Below are 19,956 nucleotides of genomic sequence, written 5' to 3'. Positions count from 1 at the left end.
ACTTTTCCTTCCTGGCACAGTCCTGTGCTCCCATCCCTGGAGTTAATAATTATCTTGTTGTTTTGGTTGTCAAAAATCACCTTGGGTACATATTAGTTTTCTATTGCTTTGTGACAAATTACCACAAACTTAGTGACTTAAAAACAACACCCATTTGTTATCTGACTGTTTCTGTTGGTCACACAGCATAACTGGGTTCTTCTCCTCCAGATCTCACAGTGTTGAAATAAACAGATTTTTAAATATAGATAGATATGTATACACACACACCCACATCCATGCATATTTAATTACCTTGCATGGGGTGAATTTTGACCTCTGTTGGAGTTTTGGATTTTACAGGTGTCTTCTACAACAGGCACCCCTGATGGCACCAACAAGATACTGAAAGCATTTTCCGTGCATTAGGTGTCAGTGGTGTGATCAGGGAATGGAAAAGGACAACCCCTGACATCCTAGTTGGTATTTTATAAGCCTTCAGGATTCATTAATATTCATCCCTAATTTATGAGTGGTTTATGCTCTCCCATAGCCTTGTCTATGATTGTGGCATCTATAATACATTCCTAATTTTTTCCTTCATTTTTTGAATTATGCATTTCCTTTTTTATTTTACTGATTTCTTCACGATGTTCTGGAGTTCTGTTTTTCACATCAACATTTTTATCTTTAACACACCTCTGTGCTGTAGGCAAATGTGTTCTTCTATTAGACTGGAGAAAATAATTGATTTTTTTTTCCCCTTGGTCACACTGATGCGCCCTTTGGAAGGGTCCCAGCCCTCCTGATGCTTAATCCAGGGCTCTTCCTTTTCACACAGTGTTCTTTCCATCTGGTTAGTCTTTGCCTCTGTTCTGTCTCTCTTCTCACATCCGCTTGCTCTCTTTGTCTCTTTCTCACTCATCGTGATGTGTATATCCCAGCTTTTTGTGACTTAGTCAGTTGCAGACCTTAGACCATGAAGTGAAGTCAAATAGCATGGGTTTGTGTGCTGGCTTGGCCCTCTCTAGCTACGTGCCTTTGGACTAATTTGTTAACCTCTGTGAATCCGTGTCCTCTGTAACTGAGGATCATAGTGGAACCTGTCCCATGGGGTTGTGAGGATTTTAGGGCACTCTAATTCCCTAGCACTGTGATGGGCACATAGAGTTTAGTAAGTGCTAATGGCTGTTATTATCCTGAGGTTATCACCCCGTCTGCTTCCTTCATAGGTGATAGTCTGTTGTCAATTCCTAGTAAGTTGGGGGATTTTAAAGAAGAATATGGGTGAACTTCATCTCAAGAAAACTGTTCACACTGCCTCTCTTTCAGAGGTGTAGTGAAGATTTATTTCCACTTTTATCTCATATTAATAGATGCTATTGGAAAAAGCCACCCTTCTGTGATGAATGAAATGTCGATTGTACCTTGTTAGCCATTTGCATAGGCTAACGAAGAGCTTTTTTTTGGGCAGGGAGGAGAAGGGAGGGTCAACCCCTGCGACCTGTGCTCTGCCCTGGCCCCTCCCGCCGGCCCCGGCTCCCGGCCTTTTTTTTTTTTTTTTTTAACTAAGAGTTTTTTTATTGAATGGAGAGTCGTCACAATCGCCATGGCATATGTTAGATTTTCAAAATATGCTGTTCAAATAATTGTTTTCTTTAAATTTTAATGACAGGTAGGCTCAATCTTAAGTACATAGTCATCATTTTTAAAGAAAGTATTATATTGACACTGTCAGAACTTTTTTTTTTTTTTTTTTTTTTTTCAAAGATTTTTTATTTATTTATTTGACAGAGAGAAATCACAAGTAAGCATAGAGGCAGGCAGAGAGAGAGGAGGAAGCAGGCTCCCTGCTGAGCAGAAAGCCCTATGTGGGGCTCGAACCCAGGACCCGGGATCACGACCCGAGCCGAAGGCAGCGGCTTAACCCACTGAGCCACCCAGGCGCCCCGACACTGTCAGAACTTTTTATGGAAGTTTGTAAAGAAAGCAATTTTTATTTTTAACTAGAAAGAAATATAGAGGTAATTTATTTGGCTTATTTAACTACCCTTCTCTTTTGTTTTTTTTAAGATTTTATTTATTTGACAGAGAGAGAGATCACAAGTAGGCAGAGAGGCAGGCAGAGAGAGAGGGAAGCTGAGCAGAGAGCCCAATGCAGGACTCGATCCCAGGATCCTGGGATCATGACCTGAACCAAAGGCAGAGGCTCAACCCACTGAGCCACCCAGGTACTCCCTACCCTTCACATTTTTAATGAGTGATCTACGAGGGTACTTGGAATCTCACAGTGACTGCACACCCACGCTGGCTTACTCGACTGTGTGAAACATGGATACCACGTGGTAGCACTTATTTTTAGAGCTTGCCGAGCACTGGAACAGAGTCATTTTAGTTCAGGGTCACTTGCCGCAGCAGACACGACTGAAAGTTGATTAGCATTCGAGTTAATTCCTCCAGTGAAGTTTCAAAAAATATGCATAAAAACAAGAAAATAAAGAGAACATCTGGCACCTGAAATGCTGAAAATTATACATTCATAGTACAGTTGAAATGAACGGGCTGTGTTTTAATGGGAGGGGGAAAATGTTCTTTTTTTTTTTTTAAGATTTTATTTATTTATTTGACAAACAGAGGTCACAAGTAGGCAGAGAGGTAGGCAGAGAGAGAGGGTTAAGCAGGCTCCCCACTAAGCAGAGAGTCCGATGCGGGGCTCAATCCCAGGACCCGGAGATCATGACCTGAGCCAAAGGCAGAGGCTTAACCCACTGAGCCACCCAGGCACCCTGGGGGAAAATGTTCTTCAAGAACTCCTTTTTTTAATGTGTACTTTCTGTTTATTTTGTTTTTTCCTTAGCTTCCTCTCTGTTATTATAATTCAGTTCATCTTCTCACTTAAGAGAAATACCACATCCTTTGAACCTAAGTGTCAGTTTACTTATATCCATTAGTATTTCAATCTTTAGTTACAAAAGAAGGGGCGAGATGTTATTTTCTCCTCATTTGTCAATGCACATCACAAAACAGGTGTTTAGATAATCATCTAAATAAATAATCCCTTAGATAAATAAGTTGCCTATTCTGATGGTAATATTTATTGTAACTATTATGTACCTCTTCTAAATGCTGATCATTCATTCTTTATATCAGTCCTTTAAGATAGGTACTAGCATGCTCTCCGTTTTGTAGATGAGAGATCTGAAACAGAGAAGTTAACGCCTAACACATGTACTAACTAGAATCTGAACCCATCTGGGTCGTCTGACAGCAGTCTGTACTCTTGACCTCTCCGCTATCCTACCTCTTTATTGTGGACCTTTAAGTGAGTATGGCCCACATAGTTTTCCTCTAATTATTCGTTATGTTTCAGTTGTCTTTTCTCCCCCAAGTCCATCACAGAATCTTGTCATATTACCAGGTACGTAGTTAGCCCTGCTGGTCCTACTGCCAATTTAGAACACTACATTTTATTTGGGGCCCTTTATTTTTAATTGAAATGTTGATAAAGAGCTCACAGAGGACAGTAACCAATATTATACAAAGATCTGCAAAGTCATGGGATTGACACTAGAGACCACTTTTTTATCTTCAAGATTTGGGGAAATCTGACATCTTTTTAATATTTGAGGGATTGTCATGAATAAGAGGTGGTTGACATGTTCTGTGTTACTTCAGGGTGCAGGACAAAGATTCACAGTTGAATTCACAGAGGGACAATTTTAGCTCTGCGTAAAAGAGAGTTTTCTAACTTGAGTCATCTGATAGAACAGGCCTTTTGTGATGTAATAGCTCTGTCCATTATTTGAAATCTCAAGTCCTCTCATTCCCTATGAACTGGAAAAGGCTTTCAAGAACAGAGTTCTCAGAGCAGACTCAGGCTCACAATGCTGAAATGAATTTCTCAAGGTTGGATGGCTAATAGCTATGCATAGCTAGTGTGGAATTTGGGGCTCCCAGCTCTTGGGGTTTACTGAGAGTAAGTGAGGAATAGTGGATTTAGAGATTTCCCTGGCCCTTTCCACACACTCTGTCATTCTACCACACAGCAAGAGCTAAGTGACCATCCTTTGAGATGCTGTTGGAGAGATCTTTGCATGGTGTGTGTGTATATGTGGGGGGAAGTAAGGGGAGGTGGCGGAGACTGAAATTTCCTTGCAGACGCAGACTATCTTCCTCACCACTGGATCCCCAGGGCTAACACAAGACCTGGTACAGAGGGGAAAGCAATAAATATTTGTCAAACGCATGAAAGAATATGTCTTGTTGAATGAATGAATATAAACTCTAGTGTTCCTTTGGGAGAAATTTGTCATTTCAAGATTTAGCTAGAGAGCACAGTTTCCTAATTTCCCCCAGTGAGGTTGGATTATAACATACCCATAAATACTTGTATTCTAGTTGAACTCTACGTCGTGACTCTGGTGATTTTTTAATCAACGACAAGTCTTACAAACATGATTCTTGCTGTGATTAATGGTTGTGGTGGTCTCCTAATTATTCCATGCCTGATTTTGGCAGACCACAGATTTTTTATGTCTATGTTGGCTTAACTATTTTATGGCACTCGAAAATCATACCACATTAATGCAATTTGAGTGGCTGTTTTGCTTCTTAAAACTGACTTATATGCAGTTCAGATGGCTTTATTTGATGAAAGCTGATAATTTATAAGTGGAGTTTGAAATTGGCATTCCTTTTTTCTCTAACTTGGACATCAGGCTTTTAGAAATGAAATAGCTGATCATTGTTTCCGTAGGTATATCATGTTTATCTTTTCATTGAATGGTATAGCATCTTTTCCAAGAGTACACTTCTTAATGTTATGATGAGCTTCCTCAGACCAAAGTCCTAGGAAACAAACCATTGGTCCTTTTGTGGTTAGACTAAAATCTTGAGGTGCTAGGCTCATAATGTAAGAAAAACCGTCAAAACAAATCGGCTAATCCTTCTCCCTTTGGGAACCTTTGTAGGAATTTAGAGTTGTTGTTTTGTACAAGTGAAGTGTTGCTCATCAAAAATGTCTTAGGTTGTACATGCCTTTTCAGGATGGATAAAAGCATGTCTACCAGTAAGGATTGACAGAGATGGACTTCAACGTGCTGCTGAAAAAGAAAGATTTTAACCTGAGGTTAAATACAGTATGACCAAGATAGGCACTTCACAGGTTAGGTTGTAAAAAGAGTTTTTTTTTTTAAGACTTGGGTTCATCAGTGCCTTCACTCCTCACATTATCCAGCGTTCCCAGAGGTGGTGAAAAGTACTGTTTATGTGTGCCAAAACATACATACAGGGCTACTTACCCATTGTAATAGCATGAGATTGGAAATTAACCTAAATGTGCAAGTTAGAGACTGGTTGAAATGAATTATGAACTATTTCACATAGTACAGTGTTACACCACCATGAAAAAGAAGGAATCAGCTCCATAGATAATAATACACACTGAACTCCAAATTGTATTCAGTGTGAAAAGCCAGATGTGAAACAGTGTGCATGTATAAAATGTTACTCAGTGTTTTTTACTCTGTGTGGGGGTGGGGGTGGGGTGTTGTGTGTATGGGCCCACAGTCATGCATTTAAACCCTGAAAGATCACATATTTGTTGTATATGCAGAGACTATCTCTGAGGAGATACAGATAAGCTGACAGATATTTGCCTTTAGGAGGAAGCCTTGGTAGCTGGGGGGCAGACTTGGGAAGGAGATGTACTTTTCATCCTAAATACATTTAAAATTTTTTTGTTTGTGTCACAAATGCTCATTCCTTATTCAAAGAAAATTCTAAATGCTAAATGGGAGCCCTTTCTGGCAACTTCCTATCAGATGCATTTGACAAGAGTGATGGACTTAGCAGGAAGCCCAAGTTGGACACTGCTACAGTCCAAGGGAACCATTATAAGGGTATATCAAACCATCTGTAATGGGAGGGAAGGAAGTAATACATGAGGGATCTTGTGGGAAAGACTGGAAAGGTGTGGCTAACAGGAAGGGAGAAGAGAGAGGAGGAAGCTAATGTAGAGTTGTTGAATTTGGGAGGATTGCTATACAAATGATGCCTTTAATTAAGGATAGAAAATGAGAATACTGAAAAAAGTATTGGTACTGAAAAAAGACATTGTGAACTAGACACTATGCATTTGAAATGATAGTAAGATACCCTGGTAATGTCTAGTAGGCAATTGAGAGATGCTTTAAGAATTAAAATGGCTTAAAGGATTCCTTTAGTGTCATTTCATGGCTCTTAAGTTTCTAGCATATTCAGATGTCTTTTGTATTCCTTAAGTATGATCATGGTGTAATGGAAAATTTAGGTTTTAGAAATGTTTTAGTTTTGTGGTGACTGGTATAAACAAGATAATTGTTTTGTTTTGAACTTTCCCGTTACATATGTGTTCTGTACAAAGCAATTTACGGTTATAAACCAATAGAGCTTGTGCCAAGGGAATGAGGCTAATGCTTTGTTCCAATCTCTGGTACATTCTGAAAATATTAAATGAGTGGTAAAACTTCTGCTGTGTCCATTAACTAATACTCACTGCTAATTTACAGTAAAGGTGTATGTGGCAGCCTACATAAATCATTTCTAAAATCACTGTGATCCTTGTCATTACAATTAATACTAAAAATACCCCTCTCATTTTCCTGTGTATAATGTACAAATAAGATACTATATATGATTATGCATATGACATGTGTATATATATCATACTATATATGATAATATATATGATTATATATATCCTCTCAATATTTTGTTTTCTAAAGGTTCCTGGTTTGCAGAGACCCGAGTTAGCACATTTATTATTGTTGTTGTTTTTATTATTAACTTACTAGCACCTTTCCTTGCTCATCTTTAAAGTATATACAAGTATATATAGGATTTAAATACAACTGTACAGTTGCCCTAATTCTTTTTAAGAGGAGAAAAAGAGAGCAGCATGTGAAGGCTTTTCTGCCTATTCTGCCTTTCCCTGACTTTTGACTTTGGTTGGCTTCCTTTCACTGCATTCTAGAAGCTCCCTGGAGCTCTAGAAGCTGACAAGTAAATACTGGTCCAGATCTTGAAGGAGCTTGGAAGCTAAGCCAAGTGGGTTTGGAAGATGGCAGTAACCTACTGTACTGGAATTAGGTTTACTTATCTGTGTTCCTCATTGAACTGCAGGCTCCGTGAGTACAAGGACTGGGTCTTTCCTCTCTGCGTCCCTGAGTTGCCACGTTGCTTGGCATAAAATAAGGCACTCTGTGTTTTCTAGTGAACGAATGAAAACTTGGTGCTGGAGTTAAAGAGTGTCCGTTTTAAACTATCACAATAGATATCACGATGTTGTAGCTCATTTACCCCGTCGTCGTTGCCCATCACTTAAGATTAATACGCTCTGCGCTAGAATTGTGCTTGGCCTTCGCAGTACAGTTGTGAAGCAGACACGAAGTGGGCAGACTCCAAAAAGGATCAAATGCTAATATGTAAGTGGACAGAAGTACTGTTGAGGTAAGAATAGCAGGTCGTGGTAGAAAGTCAAAGTGGAAAACTTCTTACATGAGGTTATCAGAGAAGGCGAACTGCTTTTCAAACACTTGGGCGCTAACTTGAAGAGAAGCTTGGAAACTTCCAAAGTGAACTGCGTAGAATAACGCAGCTGATTTGTGTAGACTGCCTTTCAGTTCTGAATTCTTCTATGTACTTTCGGTGGTTGTGAAATACGCTTGCTTTATATTGGCAGTCTAAATATTCATGGATTTTGGTCTGCTGTTAAAAGTCCTGATTAGTAATTTTTAGGCTTTTTAAAAAAATACTAATTTGGGGGGGGTGCCTGGGTGGCTCAGTTGGTTAAGCATCTGCCTTCAGCTCAGGTCATGATCCCAGCATCCTGGGATTGAGCCCTGCATTGGGCTCCCTGCTCAGTGGGGAGTCTGCTTCTCTTTCCCCTGTTTTTTTGCTCTTGTCCCCTTTCTCTCTCTTTCCCTCTCAAGTAAGTAAATAAAATCTTTAAAAAAATACCAATTTTGGTGAACCAAGTATGTTTTTAGTCATAGGGCATAGTTATAGCTATTATTACATATATAGTGAATTGAAATACAGCTTAATTATTTAAAAAATTTTTACATACAATATTACTTTGTTATTGCTAATCTGCAACATTCTATATCCTAATGCTTTTGTTTCATCTTGACAAAATTGTTTTTGCTGGCAGTTGATTTCTTAGAGCTACACATGTCATATGATATGTGTAAGGTTCTGTGGTCCACATAAAGGCAGCTGAGAAACAGGCCTAACTTGTCTGGTGTAACAGGGAAAAGAAGTGTGATTTGAAACCAGAAGAAAGACCTGACTGTGTACTCTGATTCTCCTACTTACCGAGTTTGCTTTTACCTATCAAGTGGGCCAGTTATATGGAAGATTAAATGAGATAATATATGTGATCCTACTGACAGCAAAGCACTTTGAAAGTGTGAGATACTGCAGGAGTAATCATTCTGCTTAATTATCAATGTTAGAGGCCCCTAAGTACCTGTTTTTCAAGATCTTCACTATTAATTATTTGGAAGAAATGTCATTGGTATCCATGGATAGTCATAAGATAGGAATATAGTAAGAAAATAGAGGACCATGTCGTTGATTTACCAGTTCATTTTACAATATCAAAAGTTATAATTTTGTATTATATCTATGATATGGGGGTGGTAGGCTGAATGATGGACTATAAAGATATTTACATACTAATGTCTGTAAACTGTGAATGTCACTTTATATGGCAAAAGGGACCTTGTAGTTTTGATTGTGTTAAGGATCTTGAGATAAGATTGTCTGGGGCTATCGAGTCCGCCTGGTATAATCACAGGGGCCCTTATAAGGAAGAGGCAGGAGGCATCAGGGAAGATTTGACCAAGGAAGTAGGAGGTTGACTTGATACAAGGAAAGGAGCTTGAGTCCCAAGGAATACAGGCTGCATCTAGAAGGGAAAAAAGCAAGCAAACAGATTCTCTCCTATAGCCTCCAAAAGCAGTGCACCCCTTTGGACACCTTGACCCTAAACTTCTGACTGCCACAACTATAAGAGGAATAATTTGTTACAGCAGTGATAGGAAACTAGTATGTTAGGAGCTGACCAAACATTGATAGCTACAGTTTGTTTGAATTCTTTTTTTGTTTTAAAGATTTATTTATTCATTTATTTGACAGACCGAGATTACAAGTAGGCAGAGAGGCAGGCAGAGACAGAGGAGGAAGCTGTCTCCCCGCCAAGCAGAGAGCCCAATGCGGGCCTCGATCCTAGGACCCTGGGATCATGACCTGAGCCAAAGGCAGAGGCTTTAACCCGCTGAGCCACCCAGGCACCCCGTTTGTTTGAATTCTAAGAAACTTTTAATACTGACTTGAATCCAAACCTAGTTAGTCTTTGAAGAAATGGTGGTTTATTGTTATACATGGAATTTATCTATAAAATAATAGAATAGGATACCACAGTAAGCAACACAGAAAGCCTTTCTTGGTGGACTCCCTGGGGCTTTTGCCCCAGGTCCCTTTTCCAGGGAGAGCAGGATTGGGGAGCACAGCCTACAGAAAGGCTGTCTTTATCTTCTATGATTTCACTATATCCTTCTACCTTTGGTTCTTCAGTAAATCAGAGACTCTGAGAAGTCAAAGTTAGGCCCATTACTCTGAAACAAAGTCTTAAAGACAAGATAGTCCCAGAAGATGTTAAATAGATTGCTTTCTTTAACATTTTTCATGTAGATTCTAGGACTATATAAATTGCACAGTGTTGAATTCAGTTGCTTATTTGAAAATTGGATTCTGCCAGCTTACATGCCTCTATTTTATTGTGTTAATGTTTTATTAAATGCTTTTCAGTAAAATTTTGATTTTAGAGTATGTTGGATTTTTATATTGAAATAAAGGGAAAAAATCACTTTTTAGATTGTGAGATCCTATGAAAATACTGTGTATGTAGTAAGAACATTGGTACTTGACCACATTGAAATCTGTGGTTCCTTTTTTCATGAAAACATATCAGAATTTATGTTTTTATTTATATTTAATACTCTAAGGTAGTAAAAAACCAACATTAGGTTATAGAGGGAAATCAAATTAACATGGAAAATGACTTTGTTATGAAGCCATTATTCCTTAGTCAAGAAGTAGGTTTTGTGTCCTGCAAACCTAATCTTAAGCAGAATCATCGAAGCTCAAGAATTATGGAAGTGAGATTTGCATGGCTCTCCTCTGCTCTGACCATCCCACCCCATCTCACTCAATGATCAGAAGACTCACATCATTAGCTTCTGTGGACATTTGAGGTCATTTGGGCAAGGAAACCATATTACTCTCTTAATGTGAATTTGATACAGGAAGGGGCAGTTAAAGTTTAGAAATTTGGGTCCTGATGGGTGTGGTCTGTAAGCTGAGTTCAGGCCAAGGGTTAAAAAGGGTCTACCTAAGAGAAGACTAAGATACCCAAATCCCTCAACTCTGTCCTTGTCCTTAGTTCCTTGAAGGGTTTTCCTTGTTCTCCAATACTTGAGTACATTTTTTCTTTTTAATTGTGAAAAAGCCCACATCCCCATTGCCCAGCTCCTACTACTATCTTGATGTTGCCAACACTTGCTTCATCTAGTCTGTCTTTCCCCTGTTTTATCTAGAGTGTTTTAAAGCGGATCTTTCACATCGTTCTACTTGACCCCTCATTTTTCAGGAGCCATCCCTAAAAATATCTTTGCCAGTTTTTAATTCTACTTCTTTTTCATTGTTCTCAAAGTCTGTGAAAGAGCTTTATGGAATTGCCTGTAGCTTCTCAATTCAGTATTTTACAGTGAAGGAATAATCCTTTGTTTTTATTTTTATTTTATTTTACTTGCTATAACAGTGCTGTTACTGTTTTTTCTTTTTCTTTTTTTAAAGATTTTATTTATTTATTTGACAGATAGAGGTCACAAGTAGGCAGAGAGCCAGGCAGAGAGAGAAGGGGAAGCAGGCTCCCCGTTGAGTAGAGAGCCCGATGCGGGGCTCAATCCCAGGACCCTGGGATCATGACCTAAGCCAAAGACAGAGGCTTTAACCCACTGAGCCACCCAGGCGCCCCGTTACTGTTTTTTATTAACTCCTCATAATAGAAGCATATTAACGTATGGTAGACAACTCATTTAGCTTTTACATTTGTTTTTCCCCTTCAATATGTTGTAACAAAATTAATCCTATGCTTAATTTACAGAGATGATTGAAGAACCTATGAGATATGGCCTTTTTGCCATAAGTCTGTAGTCAAGTATTCCTGTAGATAAGAAGACAGACATTTTCTTGGCAAAGATGTTCTGCTCTTGTCCAAAGGTTTTTTTCCTTTCTATAATTAGTACATTTCTCAGAATAGTAGTTATACATATTTACAAAAAAAAAAAAAATTCCATCAGAATCTATTTTGTCAATACTTAACACTTTTTTGTGGAATCTTTTCACAAGTGAGTAATGTTTCATATAATGCTACAGAAATCTCCATCAATTATTTATTCCAGAGTTTAGGTAATTACTTGATTTATAGTTTGATTTTTGAAATTAGTATTATATATACAGATGATAAATGACTTAAAATAAGCAGCATTGGGGTATACTTCCTTCTGTCCTGACTAAATGCCTCCCTCCTTATTCTGAGAGTTTGATGCACATGTTTGATACCCCAAGTCTACATTCCAGGCATGCCCACAAAGATCAGTAAGTTGTCTTCAGCTAGAATGACTCATCCATTGGAAAGATGACCAGTCAGTCAAAACCAGAAGGATGGAATGACTTGCAAAGATCCTCTTTAACTCTCAGTGAAGGGTGTGTATGTGCATTTGTGTATAAATCTAAACATGGCTTGAAATAGACGTCTGAAAAGATTTGTAGATCTTTCTGAAAGGGACTAGGAAGACCTTAGTTCAACTTCCAAGCATTATGCTTTAGAATCCTGTTGACATCGAACACTGCCTGCATAGCAGAATTTCTTTATAAATTCCAGCAGTAGATTAATAATGAGGCTCTTGAGTGTCTATGAATTACCTGCCAACCTCAGTCTTATCATTTAGCCGATTACATTGTTATATGTTATTTGACATCATTTGAGATATTGTCAGGTTTGTGCTCCAAGATGTTGTGGAATTACTCTCTGCATGAGCACAGAATGCAGGTTCCACAGTGTTCACAGCTCTATAAAGAATGTTTAAGGTATTACATCAGTACAGTAGGGTCTCTTTTTATTTTTTTATTTATTTTATTTTATTTTTTAAAGATTTTATTTATTTATTTGACAGACAGAGATCACAAGTTGGCAGAGAGACAGGCAGAGAGAGGAAGGGAAGCAGGCTCCCCGTTGAGTAGAGAGCCCGATGCCGGGCTCGATCCCAGGACCCTGGGATCATGACCTGAGCCAAAGGCAGAGGCTTTAACCCACTGAGCCACCAGGTGCCCTGATTTTTAATCTAAAATTCTGTTATTCAGTTGATTTGAATTATACTATCTGGCTCTTTCTTTGGTCTTGGTGCCAAAACCACATTTGTTGTGACACGTTACTTTTCTTAGTCTTCCATTAAAATTCAAACACCACTGGGACAAAATAGGCACTGAACCTTTATCATCTATAACACCTCAGAAAAAATCACTTTTAGATCAGCAGTTGTCATCTTTGGAAATAGATGGGACTTGAGGCGACTGGATGATAAAATAGGGAAGTATTGACCCCAGCAGGAAAAGGAGTCAGTCTGTGCAGGACTTGCAACTCAGATGCCTCCAGGGGCCCCTTCGTGACCAAAGTGTATGAAATAGCCAGCAGAAGAAAATAGGTTTAAGAGCAAAGTACATGTCTAAAATGATGGATTTTAACTTCTTGTCATTGTTGTGGTTTTACAACACAGCACTGCAGGGTTCCAACAGGATGGCCAAACAAAAACATCAGAGATCATCATTTTGGGGCCTCTGTTACCACGCGGTGGGGTAGGTGGTAGACTCATTCCGGTGGATTCCCCCACTGAATACTGAATACTGTTAGGGACAGTTGAGGGCACTGGAAATTTGGGAGCACAGAGGTGCTGAAAAAGGAGATAAGGAGCTATGAAGATTAAGAGCACTTTCGTTCCATTCCTGAGACCAGATCCTGACTTGACTAATGGCAAAGTTGGATGCTTCTAGTACCTTCCATGATTAATACAGAGGCATGTATCAGAATCACCTGTGTAGCTTTGCCAGACTACAGAGTACATGAAATTATCCACGCCTCCCTCCAAACTAAGACTTCAATGCCTGCATTTGGTTTGGAGCATGGTTGGCTGTATTTTGGAAAAATCCTTGTCTTGATTTAGGTGCACACATATAGCTGAGGACCTATGCTCTTGGGTGTAGAGGTTCCCTGGTTACTGTTTGAAATATGGGAGTAAGTATCTCTACTCTCATAATAGTCACTTAAGGGACTGCATTACAATTTGGCACATTTAAGTTGTCAGGGTGAATTATTTCATTTCATAAAAGAAGAATGAAAAAATGCAATATATGCATAATTTAAGAGCTGGTTGTAGATATGTGAGAATGAAGAAGTAGGTACTTTAAAACTGAGCTGTTGGCAACTTCAGGTGTCACAAACCTAGTGTTAAAGAGACATAATTACACCTGAATTGGCTTTAACAAAAGTCAAATTATATCCCACAAGTTATAATAAACACAGGCAGTAAAAAATTGTCATGATGACAACTAAACTTTCTTTTTGTTCTGCTATCCAAGAAAGGCTTCTTACTGCATATGAATTTTTATTTCAATCAAATAGTTCAGGTTTAATCACTAAAGATAAAAAAAAGTTGCATTTCATAGAAATGGAATCACACAATATGTGGTCTTTTGTAACTGGCTGCTTTCACTTAGCATGTTTTCAAAGTTCATCCATGTTGCAATGTTGTCAGTCTCTCTCTTTTTTAATTCCCTGTATTTATTTAAATTTTTCCTTTTTTACTTTTGCAATTACATTTCTGGAAAGCAATACTTTTGAATTTCAAGTTGGGATATAGGTTAACTTTGTAAATGCATTTGGATTAAGGAACTGATTTGATTTAAATAGATGAATTATGTAGTTGTTATCAAACAAGGCATCAATTTCTTTTATGTCAAACCTCGTTTTATTTTTTTAATCAGAAAATTGTTTCCATTAATTTTTTTTATCTGGGTGTGGGTGTGGTTGAAACACAATGTTGCAGTAGTTTCAGGTGCACATCGTAGTGATTGGACAAGTTTTTACATTATGCTGTGCTCACCACCAATGTCGCTCCCATCTGTCACTGTACAGCGCTATTACGGTGTCATTGACTGTGTTCCCTATGCTGTGCCTGTTATTCCCATGACTAACTCATTGCATAATCAGAGACAAAGTAGATTCATTGTTGCCAATGGCTGGGGGTGGGGCCAGGTTTGGAGGAAATTGGGGAGTTACTGTTAAGGGGGTTCATTTTTGGGGTTGTGAAAACGTTCTGAAACAGATAATGGTGATGGTTGTATAATGCTGTAAATACACCAAGAACCATCGAATTGTACGATTTAAGCAGATAAATCGAATTAGTATTGTGACTTACATCTCAATAAAGCTGATCTTAAAAAATAAAAAAAAAGTAAAAATGTATATAGTTTACTTTTTAAAAGATTTTTATTTATTTATTAGAGAGAGAGAGAGGGAGAAAAGAGTGGGAGAAGCAGACTCTCCGAGCAGGAAGCCTAACATGGAGCTTGATCCCAGGACACCAAGATCATGACCTGAGCCAAAGGCAGACACTTAACTGCCTGAGCCACCCAGGTGCTCCTGAAATATATATATATATATATATATAGTTATATATATATATAGTTCCCAAAAAAGGACTGCCATAGGGCAAATATGATTAGTTTGTTGTAAAGAACTTTAGATCAGAAATAAGAATTTTCTAATGGAAAAAGTTGGTGGACATTTCAGATTACCACAGAAGTTTTCAGAGTTTCCTTCATTGCAGAATCAAAATCTGAGTTAAAAGAAGGAACTGTCTGTTGGCATAGTTAAAGCGTGGTACCCTACTAGAGATGGCATGCCCAGCTCTTCAGTATTGTGCAGGGATCTGATGCATTTCGCTTTGGTAAGCCTTCTACCATCTCATATTCCCGCTGTGGGTGAGATGAGATGCTGTGCAGTTAAGGGGGATGGTTTTTTCCCTCATGTTTGTTGACATTTTCCCAGTACCTTCTAAGGAGCAGCTGATTGTCATTATTCCCCTTTTGGTGTGTTCTAGTCAGTGACTATTTTGTTGGCAAAATGCCTCCAGTTCATGCTATTTTTTTTTAAGATTTTATTTATATATTTGATGGAGAGAGACACTGAGAGTAGGAACACAAGCAGGGCGAATGGAAAAGGGAGAAGAAGCAGGCTTTCCCGCTGAGCAGGGAGCCCCATGCAGGGTTCGATCCCAGGACCCCGGGATCATGATCTGAGCCAAAGGCAGATGCCTAATGTCCCAGGCATCCCGAATTCATGTTATTTTGACTGTGGACACACTTTTAAAAGATATATATAAATCTGTACGTGTATACACAATTTCTGTCAACACCAAGAACTGGGATGCTAATATTTACGGAGCTTTGGCTTTCTTAAAGACACTGTGCTGAATGCATTCCATGGATTGTCTCACTCACCCATACCACACTCCATAGAGCTGGGAGTTAGTGCCTTATCCTCACTTAACAGGTACCACACCGAGGCTCATAGAGTGGAGGGAACATTGTTCACAGCCATACAAGTGAGAAAGGCTGCTGTTGGTCTTCGTTCAAAGTGGGCTTAACTCCAGAGTGGTGGCACTGAATCTCTTTGCTGTTGCATTAGTGGCTTCTAATTGGGAATTTGCAGATTAGCAATTCCTGTAATTCACTGGGTTCTAGAAACATCCATCATTTTTTAAGTTCTAACAGTGTTGTGGGGAACAGCAAAGTATCTTTAGGGCACTGGTTCGCAAATGTACGTGAACTTTGCAATTATCTGGAAGTTAGAAAAAATAAAACGGGTGCCTGTGTCCCACCCTCATCTGTTCTGAGTTAATCAGTATGACTGTGGCCCGGACATTGTGATTTAAAAAATTCTCCCAGGTGATTCTAATGGGCAGCCAACTTTAAGAATTCCTGCTTTGAAACAACGCAGTTTTAGGTTCTGAATTCCCATCCTTATGTTAGTTAAAAAATAAAAAATAAATAATTATGTTTCATCACAATAGTACAACAAATTTGCTTTAGAAACCATAGACAAACCCAAAACATTATAATTATCTGTAATCCCTTCACTAAAAGACGACCAGTCCAGTATTTGTGTTTTTTTCATGTGCATGTTTAAGTACTTAAAGTCTTCACTATAATGTTACCCATCTATAGAATTTTATATATTTAATGCCAGATTGTCTCCTGTTTTATGTATCTGTATGCTTTATCAGACTGAGAAATTCTCGATTCTTATACACATGTATTAGTGTTGTTGGATTAATACTTACAGGCCAGTAACTCTCCAAATGGGTCTGTATGTCTATTAATGGAGAGTTTGGATATTATTTGAGTCAGCATTTAGGAAACTGATTTAGATGTCTCTCCTTTGTGCTCATCTTCTACAGCTCTTTTTCGGACAAGCAAACCTTGGTTTACTTCCCTCTCTTCTAGATTACTGAGACAAAGCCCCTGTGGTTTGTGGCCTCGGGCTCTGGCATACCATACATGCTCAGGAAACGCTGGAGTTTTCAGAATCTGAGGTCGAAGTGGTGGTTATAGTCCGAAACTAATGGCTGAAATAAGTTCAGATGTGCCTGAAAAAAATTTTGGGGGGATGTTGGGGTGGTGGAGAGAGAGGGTAAGAGTAAGGTCGAGATAAGGACAAGGGCTAGAGGACACTTGAAGATAGGTAAGCGGCAGATCCTTCAAGAAAGGTAAAAAGTAAAAAAATAAAATAAAATAAAAAGAAAGAAAGAAAGGCAAAAAGTCCTCTAGACTTCCTGGCCTTGGTTCCACTACCCCTCTGCCCCTGCCCCTGCCCCTGCCCCTGCCGAGTCTCAGAGAGCTCTCCCTGGGACTAGCCTCCTCCCCACACCTCTTATCTTTCCACTCCCCACCCTACTCAGCTGTCATAATAAAAAGGCTGAGTATATTGATACTTTAAGAATAAGAACCAAATAATTTCCAGAGTTTGCTGCTTCCCAAATATTTTCCTAGTAAAGATTTGGATGAGAAACCACTGTAGTGTGATGGGGTTCAGTTAGGGTACAACTGAAGCTTATCAGCTAACAACTGTGACTGTCCCATTTTTTTCCTACAAAGGTGGAGGTTGAGGGAGAATTTAAATAAAAGGTGGAGAGAGGGCTCAGAGGTTTGGTAGGCTGGTTTGAGATTACCCCAGAAGAAAGGGCCAAACTGGGAGACCTTACAGGTTTACTTGGTGAACAGACCTTGTCATCAGCTGGGCCCAGATAACTTCAGGCTGCTGGAGGAGGTATTTTTGAAGATTTTATTTATTTATTTGACAGAGAGAGAGAGAGAGAGAGATCATGAGTAGGCAGAGCAGCAGGCAGAGAGAGAGGGGGAAGCAGGCTCCCTGCTGAGCAGAGAGCCTGTTGTGGGGCTCCATGTGGGGCTCGGATCCCAGGACTCTGAGATCATGAGCCGAGCCAAAGGCAGAGGCTTAACCCAGTCAGCCACCCAGGTGCTCCTGGAGGACGTATTTTTGATACTGAAGCCACAAAGCCAGACATCTCTGCATCACATGACTTACAAAGGATTTTCTTTTTCATACAGACGACTTATAATGTAACTATAATCAGTAGATTTCTTAATCATGCTCAATCACAAGACCGGTAAATCAAAATTACTTATAAGTTCTTTTTGGCTCTTAAAACACCTTTTGTGGGGGTGGGGGGTGGGAGGTTGGGGGCACCAGGTGGTGGGTATTGTAGAGGGCACGGGTTGCATGGAGCACTGGGTGTGGTGCAAAAATAATGAATACTGTTATGCTGAAAAAATAAAAAATTAATTAAAAAAAAAGAACCAAAAAAAAAAAAAAACACCTTTTGTGTTATGATCTTTATTTGCTTATTATTGACCACTTTTTAAAGCATGTTTTTGTTAAAAAGGAGAAATTGCAAAAGTACACCTTTTACTTCCTTAGCAAATAAGGTGCATGCATAATTTATGTTGCTGAATTTTTTTAGGATTGTGGCATTTATATAGTTCCAAAAGCTATAAGAAAAATTCAAAGCTATTTCCCTATTTTTCTTTCTCCTCTTCTTATTGAATTCACGGTGACTTTTAAAGAACATAAAGGCATTTAAGATAGTTAAAACCATCAGACATCCTGCTTTACTTCGAATTCAATGATAAACAAAATCAAAGAATAAAATAACAAGCCTGATTTATTTATCTGAATAATGTGTGTCTCACTATAAGGTTATAATGAAAGCAGGGGAATCCTTAGAGTTATGTAGTATAGCAAATTATAAATAAATAAATAAATTTATAAATAAATAAATAAATAAAAGATGCTAGCGGTGATATTTACTCAGATAAGTATCAGATTTATTCAGTCAGTCCAGTGAAATTGGGAGGTTTCTGGAGTGCCTGGCCGGTCGTCAGAGCCAGGAGAGTATTATGATTTAATGGTGTCTTTTCTGCTGCATTTGATGAGCTGTCCTAGAAAAACATTTGAAGCAATAAAGTATCCATTTGGCTTCTAAGTAATGAGGGAGGCAGTGGTCTTTCATTAACTATTTATTCAGGAAGAAAGTGACCAACTGCTAATAAGCTTTATCCAAAGAGGGTGGCGGAAAACAGGAGAAAATGCAGAAGTGAGGTTCTGTTCAATTTCATATGCAATTAACAAACACCCAAAGCTAAGCGGTTGGTGCTCCTCCTCCATGTGACTTCTGGCTGGCTGTATTTAAGTGCGAGTGCCTGTCAGATGCATGAAAGGCCCCTGGGTTTAAGGAAGGATTGTGCCGTCTACACCAAAGACCAAAAGAAAGGAGGCAATGAGCGGTGAGTAGCTAAGAGGGGGCTGATCTCTGTAGTTCTGAATAATGGGCTTATTTCCTAAGATGAACAGTAGTAATTGAGGCTTGCAGGGTTGCTCCTTTTGTTTTTAGATGATTACTGCTTTTTTAGGACTTCAGACATCTGCTCCATAATGCAATATGTAGACGATCACTTGATCGAATGGCTTCTAATTTGAGAAATTTCTTATTGGCTATGTAAGTAAGTATATATTTGTTATTTAGAGAGAGTTTCGAGGTAGGCATGTAAAGTTTGCTCGTCTTCCACAGGTAAATATAAGGCCCCTTCTTTGCAGTGAATGCGTAGGATTTTAGCAACTTCAGGATTACACCGAGAATACTGTATTCACACATAAATAGAGGCTGCTTTCAAGTCATTTCAGAATCTCACTTCTGAAGCACAATCTTCGTTTCACTTGCTTAAGCCTTTTAATACAATAAATATACATTCTTTAGTGACATGATGAAAAGATGAAAGTCACAGTTATTTTCTTCCCTTAAAGCCAACTGAAGGACTTTTACGTTAATTCTTCTGCCCTGCTCTCACTAAAAAGTAGTAGTAGTTCTATTCGATGGGGGAAATATCCTTCCTATTTAAATCCTATTAAAATAGACAACGGAAAGGATATGTAAATCCAGCATTATTTAATAACAATATTCCTGATATTATCACAAACTGATTATGAATTATTTAATTCATAATTATTTAATTATATTTAATTATTTAATATTGCATTCCTTTGGTTTTCAGTTTTTTTAATTTCCATATTGAAAACTGTGTCTGAGTTCTAAGCTTACTATGAATTATTCTGAAGTATATTTAAAAATCAGTTTTCAACATACATTCCATGAGATAGGATGTTTATTTGCGTTCATAGCCTTTGGTACTGGGCGAAAAAAGCCTAAGTAAGGAGCAATGATATTAAAGACAAGA

General features: G+C 38.6%; 1 protein-coding gene across 10 annotated transcripts in view; it reads left to right on the top strand.

Moving 5' to 3' along the window:
* Window positions 1-19,956, top strand: part of DGKH (diacylglycerol kinase eta) — a 204,042-nt gene that overhangs the window by 112,569 nt on the left and 71,517 nt on the right. Inside the window, exon 1 of one of the 10 annotated variants that reach the window (XM_047720031.1) lies at window positions 3,795-3,885. The exons of 8 other annotated variants lie outside the window; for them this stretch is intronic. The gene's annotated coding sequence lies outside the window, so the exon portion shown is untranslated. Of the gene's footprint in view, window positions 1-3,794; window positions 3,886-18,219; window positions 19,009-19,956 lie in introns of those variants that run through there. One more of the 10 variants, XM_047720032.1, reaches the window with a different exon arrangement.

The sequence above is a fragment of the Lutra lutra genome, chromosome 3 (genome assembly GCF_902655055.1).
Source record: "Lutra lutra chromosome 3, mLutLut1.2, whole genome shotgun sequence".
Lineage (NCBI taxonomy): Eukaryota > Metazoa > Chordata > Mammalia > Carnivora > Mustelidae > Lutra > Lutra lutra.
Note: the sequence above shows the minus strand (reverse complement) of the source record. Positions and strands in the feature narration are given on the sequence as shown.